Raw genomic sequence first — 9,864 nt, 5'->3', positions numbered from 1 at the left:
GTGTGTGTGTGTGTGTGTGTGTGTGTGTGTGTGTGTGTAAGAGAGAGATGGAGAGAGAGAGCAGTTGCAGCACTTGCTTCTCTGCTCTGTCTAGATCCTTGGTTTATCCTACCTAGGTCTATCCCGAGAAAGGGGAAAACAATAAATTATAAAACAGGAACATCCAGTAAAGGGAGCCATTCATCCAGTAGGCACATGGGGGCACAAGCAGTTCTCGGTGTGTAACAGGGGTGTTAATGATACTGGACACTTTTCTTGTTATTTCTTTAAAAGGTTTTTAAGTTCAAGAGAAGTGGATAGGGAATAGCGTTCCATCTTGGAAAGCACTGGGTACAAAGCACAATGTTTTATACCATCCGGTGTATTGAAAGGGTGTTTTCTCGGGATCATGGGGACCATGGGAGGTGTAGAAGGGGGGGGAAGATGAAGTGGAGGAAATGGAGAAAATATATAGCTCAATAAAAACAATCAAAAAGAAAGGGTGTTTTCAGTTAACAGCTCAAGTATTTAAAAAACAAAACCTCCCCCAAACTCTCTTAACCCCATTTTCTAATTCCTACTCATGAACTTGAAAATCTTTTAAAGTAAAGGTTTTAACGGTTTCTATGAAATATGTACACTGTCTTTTGATTTTTTTTCTTTTTTTCTTTTTTTTTAGACAGGGTTTCTCTGTGTAACAGCCCTGTTTGATCTGGAACTCATTCTGTAAACCTATAGGTTGGCCTCAAATTCACAGAGATCCACTTACCTCTGCCTCCCAACTGCTGGGATTAAAGGTGTGTGCCACCACCGACCAGCCAAAATATGTATATTTTGAGTATTTTCTGATATGTACCTCAGGGTCTAGCAATGCCCTATAATATCGCTAACAATTGTGTATTTTTATTTTTTTCTATCTTACATGTAAATGGGATGTTTGCACATCTTTTGGGATCCATCACACATCAGCATGCATGGGTGACAATTGAATGAGTGTTGACGGAATCCGAACAGCACTACCGTCTTCTTAACTATTAACCAGACTTACATGTTGAGAATTTCATACCATCTTAGGCATCTTGAAACATATCATAGGTAATTTTACCTAATAATAATCCTACTGTGCTCCAGAAGAACATGAAATAATTCCTCCCTATTACGCATTAGTTCCCTTATTAAACTTCTTCCATCCCTCAGCCCCGCCCTCCCGAGTCTTTAGTGAGCAGCGTTCCGCTCCATTCTTTCACAAGACCGTCTCATTTCCACCCATGAGTGCAAGCATATGGCGTTTGTCTGTGTGTGCCTGCTTTACTTCGCATCACACAATGATTCCCATTTCCACCCATGTGCCTGCAAATGACAACTTTTCATTTTTCCTGTGGCTGAGCAATATTCCACTGTGTAAATATACTCATTCTCTCTATCCATGCATTCGTGGACAGCATGATCACTGATCACATATTTTTGCTAGAAACACTGCTGTAATAAGTGTGGGAGTGGAAGCACCCTCCCGAGCCAGGGATTTCATTTCCTGTCGATCTCATAGTAGAATTTCATTTCCTGTCGATCCATATCTCATAGTAGAATTGCAGGTTTCCATGGTAGTCTATGAGGTTTTTTTTTTTGTCGAATTTCTATAATGTTTTCAATATTGGTTATACTAATTTATATTCCTATAAATAGGATGTAAGAGTTACCCTTTCTCTGTGTACTTATGTTTTATTATTTTGTCTTTTTGGGCATACCAATTCTAGCCAGGATGAGATAATTGTACACTGTGATTTTGATTGTATTGTGTCTATTTACACAGACACTTATCCATCTTCTCCATCCGTGTCCTCACATCTGGCTGAGGCACTGCACATATCGATGGCATAATCAAGTCCCCGCCCTCAGAATCCTTTGCCGTGTTCATGGTGCTCTCATCACTGGCTGACGTCTAGCACAATCTCTCAACCCACTTCCAGGCATCTTTTACTCCTAGCATTGCCTGTTGGCTCAGGGAAACAGGGAAACAGCATGGGCATCTGGGAGCCCTAAAGAGATGTTTGAAGTTCTTTTCTGTTCACTTATTCATGTATTTATTTTTATTTTCTGTGTGTGGGTGTTTTGTCTGCATGCATGTCTGTGCACCATTTGCATTTGGGGCTTATGGAAGCCAGAAGAGGGCACTGGATCTCCTGTGGCTGGAATTACACAAGGTGTTAAGTTACCATGTGGGTGCTGGGAATAGAACCCAGGTCCCCTGAAAAGATAGCCTGAGTTGTTAGCCACTGAACTGTCTCTCCAGCTCTTATCAGGAATTTTTGTTCAGGAGTTTAAGGTAATATCTTCCCTTGAGAGGGAATACTGAGCATATGAGTTTAAACAGGGTGAAAAAACATGGAAACATAATTAAGTATGTACAAGTAAGAGACTATAAATATTGACTGATTTTTCAGAGGTTAAAAAATAAGAAGCTATTGTAGCATGGAGGGGTAGTGTGTTGGCTAATTTTATGTCAACCTGATACAATCTAGAGTCATCAGAGAGGAGGGAATCTCGATTGAGAAAATGTCTCTGTAAGATTGGGCTGTAGGCCAGCCTGTAGGGTATTGTCTTCGTTAATGAATGGTGAAGGAAGGCTCAGCCCTTTGAGAAGGGCTCACTCCAGGGCTGGTGGTCCTGAGTTCTGTAAGAAATCAGGCTGAGCAAGCCATGAGAGAGGAGGCAGTAAGCAACACTTCTCCATGGCTTTTGTTTGGCTCCTGCTTCAGTTTCTTCCCCGACTTCCTTTGATGGTGAACTGTGATGTGGTCGTGTAAGGTAAAGGAGCCCCTAAGCTGTTTTTAGTCATGGAGTTTTATCACATCCTAGAAACCCCGAGTAACACAGAAGGCAGAAGTAGTTCATTGCTTGTAGGTGCCAGGTGCCATGAGTCAAAAGGGATGAGTTCAAAATGAAACTAACATTTAAGGAAGAGAGAATACATGAGGATGTTGAAGCTGGTAATTATAGCTGGGTTTCAATTAGAAAGATCTAAAGGTGGTTTAGGGACTCTGGGCTGTTTCATTTTCTTTTGCAGCTAGTTTCTCTAGCAAGTGAAGTCTGAAGACATAGCTGCACATCTTCTCAGGCTCCCTTTAGCTTCACTGGCCTTGTGCCCCATTTCTCCAGAATTTCCTCCAACATTGGACATGTCGATTAGTATTCTGTGACTAATGTACCTCAAATTATATTCTAAATACATTATTTTACAACAGTAGAACACTGGCCCTAAAGGACCTTAGCGAGCGTACATCCAACTCTCCTATTTTGTAAGGGAGGAGGTACAGCGGGAACATGAACTTACCCCAGGTCACAGCAGTACTGCAGAGCTGGGTGGAATCCAAATCCTTTTTTGTTATTTTGTGTCTAATCTACCTCACCCTTGCCCCAAGATGAGGACCCAGCCTTGAGTCTTGCTCTTTGTAGGCAAGGGTTCTACTATTGAGCAACCCCTAGAGGTGTGTGCCATCATGTTCAGCAACAAGTTTTTAAAATTTATCTTTATTTTTTTGAGGGGACGGTCTCAAAACAGGGTTTGTCTGTGTAGTTTGGCTGTCCTGAAACTTGCCCTTTAGAGCAGGCTGTCCTCAGACTCAGAGATGGGCCTACCTGTGCCTCCTGAGTGCTGAACGCTGGGATTAAAGCCATGCGCTACCACCTGCCTGGCCTGGGATCCAAATGTATTTTTTTAATTAATAAATTTTATTTATTTATCTATGTATTTTTTCACATCGTGTATCTTGAGCCCATTCATTCCCTGTCCTTCCCATCTGCCCTCTGTTCCTGCACTCCCCTGAGTAGAACTCAAGAGAAAAAAATGAAGAAAATAAAATGAGAAAAATTAAAAAAAAAGAAAAGTAAGGAACTTAAAATCTTAACATGAAAGCTACAGTGTGCCCCCAGAAAGTCATATTGTATACTCCTCGGCCCATACATCTCTACTTGTAGGTGTTCATTGCAAAGAGTCATTGGTCTGGTTCAAGGGCCTTGGTCTCTACTACACATTCACTCCTGGGCCCCCTCTAGGACTCTTCCTGGGCATCCTGCTAGTGCCCTGTGTTGTGGAGATCCTGCAGCTTTGGGTCTGTGGGTAAGGTCCCTTCACATGCTCCCATGGACCATAGATGGTATGGATGTTGGAGTAGACCAAGTAATAGCCCTGGGTCTGGGCCTGGCTAGCTATAGGGTTAGAAATGGGGGCAGCTCTCCCATGCTCACAACTTCAGGGTTGGTTCACCCATCCCTGTGCTAACAGGGTTGACTCTGTTGTGCTGCCCCAGTGAGGTGCTGGGCCTGCTCTCCCAAGTGTTGCAGCTTGTGGGGGCGGGGGGAGTCAGGGATAGCTCTCCCACTCTTATGATCACAAGGACCCAAATTCTTAACAAGCCCTAATTTAAAGACCGTGGTTGCCTTAGTTTAATACCTTTCAAAGGACTTTTGCTAGTAAACATTTCAAACACAGAAGCTTACTGAGTTTAATATGTTACTATGTGTATTGATGTAAGTATATATTTAGATATGAGAGTGAAATATTAGAGAGTTGAAATGCTTCCCCCCCAGAATTCTCCCAATTTCACCACTTCTCTCTTCCTTGGGGGTAGTCATCATGACAAACTTGGCATTATTTTTCAAGAAATTTTGTAGGAGTCTGTCTAAAAGGAAATAAATTCTGAAACAATTACATTTTGGCCAGCTTTAGTTTTTATTAACTGGCATGGACCTTTAATGTTAAACGCAAATAAAGTCCATTTACAGACCTCCTTGCCCAGGGAAGAAAGGAGAGTGTCCTAAATGGATCCTTCCCAATGGAGGCCCACACTGAAATTAGCTTTACTGAATCAAGATAATGGTTTCAACTATAAGAACTGAATCTTGTTTTCCTAAGAGTAAAAATGGAGAGAAGTGTTTCTAGGTGGGACTAACTTTGTGGGCTGGTATCCTGCAGTCACGCTAAGCTCCCCAGCTCCTGTACCTCCACACTTGGTTAAATTCTCTGCTGTGTGTGGTGAAATCCTTGGTGGCATCTTTATTCTGCTCTCCTCTTGCTGACTGTGCAGCTGGTTCTGGCCCCTAGGTGGCAGGCTTAGTAGGTAATGGCTGTCAAGCACGCTTTGTCCTCAGGAGGGTGCATGTCTGCTTTTAGTACTCTGTCTAAATATTGTTATGTATGCATCTTGCTTTTATTCCCCAATGCAGAGCTAAACAAGTAGGGTCTTTATAGGCTAGCCATTTCAAAATGGGAATGGGTGTGAAAATGCCGGCAGGTGCTCTGCTAAGGAGAGACGGTCAGAATTTCTTTTACAGGTAAAACACCTAGCTGCAGACATGGGTCACCCCCATCCCTCAGTTTTCAGGCAAACTGAGAACCCGGAAGTTGAAATAGAAAAAGGGAAAACAACTGGCAAGATGGTGCATTGAAATTTGAACTCATTTGTGTTTGTCTTCAGAGACCACAGATGGGAGTTTGTCTGGCATCTAAGGAAAAGATTCCAGGGAAAACAATGCAAAAATAACTGTGTAAAAATGAATTCTAAGTTTCTGTCCATGTGCTAATTCATGCCTTTCCACGGACACAAGGAAGACTTCTCAGGTTTATCATGTACCTGCTGAACTCTTGGTTACCAAACAGATGCAAGATTCCCATGTTGCTATCCATCTCCAGGAAACACGCCTCTCAAGTGTTACAGGAGCATCTACAGCTTCAGTATGTTGCCCTAGTTTCTTTTCAAGTTTTCTTTTGCATCTCATGCAAATGAGCCTTGACTTGGGGGCTTCGGAAACATAATCTCACTGCAAGGGAGATACATATTTAAACTGGTATATTTCAGCCCAAATCGCCAGCAACCAACTTTACTGACACCACTTTGAGAGTGTGCCAAGTCACACATGCCTCTGAAGTACCCATGTATGTCCAACTGTTGGTAGAAGAGTTAAATATTTATCATTGTGCTCAAAGGCAGCCTATGGAATCTGACACCATTCAGAAAATGTGGACACTTCAGGAGAGAGGGACCACAGGCCTGTACTACCATACTTGGCTCTTACAGGCTCTTTAAACATATTATACATCATTTTAAAAATCTATTATCAATTAATTTGAACCTACAAATTGCATTCTATTTAACTCTGCAGATCAATTTTTCTGCTCAATCTTGATCTGTAAGATTTCTGACTATGAATTTCTTTGGTTGGAAACTTGCGTATATTGCAGAAAACTAACTCTCCCATGTTTTCTCCTGTAGGCATCTATTTGTTCTATCTATGTCTGTCAAACCACCACTGTGGGCCTGCATCTTTATCTTTAACCTAAAGCTTGCTAGCGGCTGCACGGGTGATTTCTTGTCCTGTGTCATGTGACCTTGGGCTTGTGTTTGAGAACTCTCTGAAATCTGTTCTTCTCTGCTCTTTCCACTTATGGTCAATTTTGAGAAGGCAAATTCCCCTATTTCTTCCTCTCTGGGGTACTTGCATCCCCTGAATGTAATCAGAGACTGCTGTTTTGTTCCTGGCTGCCCAGACACAAATAATCACACCAAAACTGTATAATTCACAGCACAGGCCAATGGTTCCTGCATATTTCTAACTAACTCTTAATACAACCCATTTCTGTTAATCTATGTATCACCACGAGGTTGTGGCTTACTGGTAAGGTTCTGACATCTTTCTCCTATGGCAGCTACATGGCATCTCCTGACTCCGCCTTCTTTCTCCCTGCATTCAGTTTAGTTTTCATGGCCAGCTCTATTCTGTCCTGCCATTGGCCAAAGTAGCTTCTTTATTAACCAATGGTAATAAAACATTCCCAGCATTCAGAGGGGCATCTCACATCAGCCTCTGGTCTTCCAGGTGAAGGATGAAGGAACCAAAGACGATCCACAGTCGAATCAAAAGCTATTGGGCTCCTCTTTCTTGTCTGGTTCCCACACATCTCTATCTCTTGGCTTATTTTGTTCTAATTCAGTTACCTCACAAACACTTTTATCAAGCCGTTTCTAGCGCAATATTTTAAGAGACGTCCTCAATGCTATTTAGCATGTCTGTCAGAAATAAACTACTGGGAAGTAGATTTCCTGAAGGAAAACTATCACCTGGGCACTTAAATGCATTTATTTTTTAATTTGAGGGCTTTTGAGCGCTAAGAAGAAAGCTCACTTGAGGGAAGGAATCACGGGATACTGTCTAGTTAGATGAGCAACTAAATGTAGTCTGTCCAGAGAAGTTTCCCCTTCCGGCATCAGCTTCCTCATTCAATGCTCACCAGTTCAGTTTCATTATACTGACTGTTTCCATGTCTCTCAAAAGTAGATTTATTATTTTGTTTTGTTTCGAGACAGAATCTCATTATATAGTCCAAACTGGCCTAGAACTCAAAATCCTACTGCTTCAGCCTCCCAAGTGCTGGGATTATAGGCATCTGCCACTAAGCCCAGAATCAATTAAAAGTATCTGGATTGACTAATGGATTATGCTGGTTTCTGGTTTTCTTGTAAGTCAATGAAAATCGTACTTCTGAGAAATAGTAATAGTAATTATGGGAAATGGTAAATCATGATTAGAGAAGAAAGTAATGACGGCGAATGAATGTTACTTATAATAACTGGGATGTAACAGCACCTACAATAAAATTACTATTGTCCTTTAATATGTTAAAGCTTTAATCCATGCAACAGACGTAAATTTGCTATAACAAATGCAAGAAATAAATCCTTACTAAAATAGGTGACATCTATGCATTGTTTCCAGTGTTACACTGTTATTACCTAATAAAAAGAGTCTCAAATTTAAGCTTGAGGTTGCAGTTCTCTCTCTCTCTCTCTCTCTCTCTCTCTCTCTCTCTCTCCCCTCCCCTCCCTTCCTTCATGCTCCCCCAATGTGTGTGTGTGTAGGTCAGAGGTTGACATCAGCTGTTTCCCCATCATTCTGCACCTTATCTTTTGAGACAGGACCTCTCATTAAACCCAAAACTCAGCAGCCACTCTGTGCTAGGGTTATAGAGATGCCCAGGCAAGTCCAGCTTTTATGTAGGTGCTGGGATCTGAACTCAGATCCTCAGGCTTATTTGGTCAGTGGGCACTTTACTGGCTAAATCTGGGTCTGAGATCCCAATTCTTTTAGAAATTGAAATACATAAGAAATATATTTTAACACTATATATAGTTACTATTAGCAATGGTTTTGTTTCAGCTTGACACCAATAGCATATTACTATATACAAATGTATCTATAGATAAGTTTACATACTCTTAGAGGCAGATAAGTCATTGACATATATTAATATGTATTTTCCATTTAAATGTAATTGTTTAGGTTGTGAGAATCAAGCATATTTATTGTGGTGCTCATATTCACTTACTGCCATTGCTGAAAACAATCACGAACCATTCACATGTCAAAGGCTTCTCCAATTATTTTCTATTGAGAAAGCACATGTTTGAAAACATAAATGTTCTTTCTACATTTCTACATACATATTTCTAAACACACATACTCACATATATAAGAGAGAGAGAGAAGAACTGAAGTAGTGAATTATTGAGTGCATGTTTGTTTTAAAATTTATTAACTCTTGCTAACTAGTTCTCAGAAGCAGCCCCATTCACTTACTCCCTCAGCAGAGGCACATACGTGCTCTTCCATGCCAACACCCTTCCCAGCACTCATCAGCACTACGTTTTTAAAAACGTTTGCCTACGTGAGGGTTGGTTTTAATTCGCACTAAGCCTCTCTTCATGCTCCTGCTCTGCATAGTGCTGTGCACGTATCTTGCCTCTTTCGGAAATGTAGTTATTTTGTTTTCCTTACTGAACTGTAATAGTCATTGATGCATTCATTGTTCAGTTATGCTCGAGATAAATATTTGTTCTGATGTAAATGTGTCTTTCCCCTACATTGCCTATTGTTCTTTGTGAGCATACATGTTCAGTTTTGCTGTAGTTGAGTCATTCCCAGCTGACGATTTTTGTATCTGGTTTAATGGCTCTCTCCTGCCCAAGTACATGATAATAACCTTCCTAGATTTCAGACTTTGTTCTATTTGGTAGAGATTTATTTGCAATTAAAAATTTTACAAGTATTGTTTGAGAATGACATACAGGGTTTTTTTTTTTAATATGCTTTGATTAAATTCACTTTCATGCCCTCTTCTCCAGCTGTTCCCATATCCTCCCCTGAAACTTTTCCTCCCAACTTTATGTATGTCCTCTTTTAACCACCAGGTCCAATTGGTGCTGTGCGTATGTGTTGTGGGAATAAAACCATTGGCTCTATCTTGGGCAATTACCCAGCTGCATCCCAGAAGAAAACTAACACTCCTTCCTTGACAACCAGCAGCTGCCAACAGCTCCTCAGCTAGGAGTGGAGTTTGGGGACCCCCTTCCCAATCCATGTTGGAATTTTTGCTGGCTTGATCTATTGTAGGTTTTGTACATGTGGCCACAGTCACTGTAATGTGTGCAATGGGACTCTCATGCCCAGAAAGCAGTGTTTTGCAACAGCCCTCAGCAACCTCTGGATCTTCCAGCTCCATCTTCCAGCTCCATCTTTTCCAATGATCCCAATGAAGGGAGGATGCATGCAGCAGTTGGAGAGACTTACTCTCTACAGTGAAATCAGCTGTGGGACTCGCACTAAGCGCCATCTACTGGCTGGCGGTGACTTTTTCATGCTCATAAGAGGTAAGATTTGCATTTCACTTTTCCCAGACCATTCACCTTGTCCCAGCACTTACACCACGTCTTTTCCTGTCTGTCATTTTCCAACTTTACTGAAATGAGGCACGGTCTCTGTCCTTTCTATTGGACTCCACTAGCCTACATCTCTACTATGGTTTGGAGAAATGCCCACGAAGGTCCCTGTGCT

Source organism: Microtus ochrogaster, chromosome 10 (assembly GCF_000317375.1).
Source record: "Microtus ochrogaster isolate Prairie Vole_2 chromosome 10, MicOch1.0, whole genome shotgun sequence".
NCBI lineage: Eukaryota > Metazoa > Chordata > Mammalia > Rodentia > Cricetidae > Microtus > Microtus ochrogaster.
The sequence above is the reverse complement of the archived record's forward strand: the minus strand, read 5'-3'. Positions refer to the sequence as shown.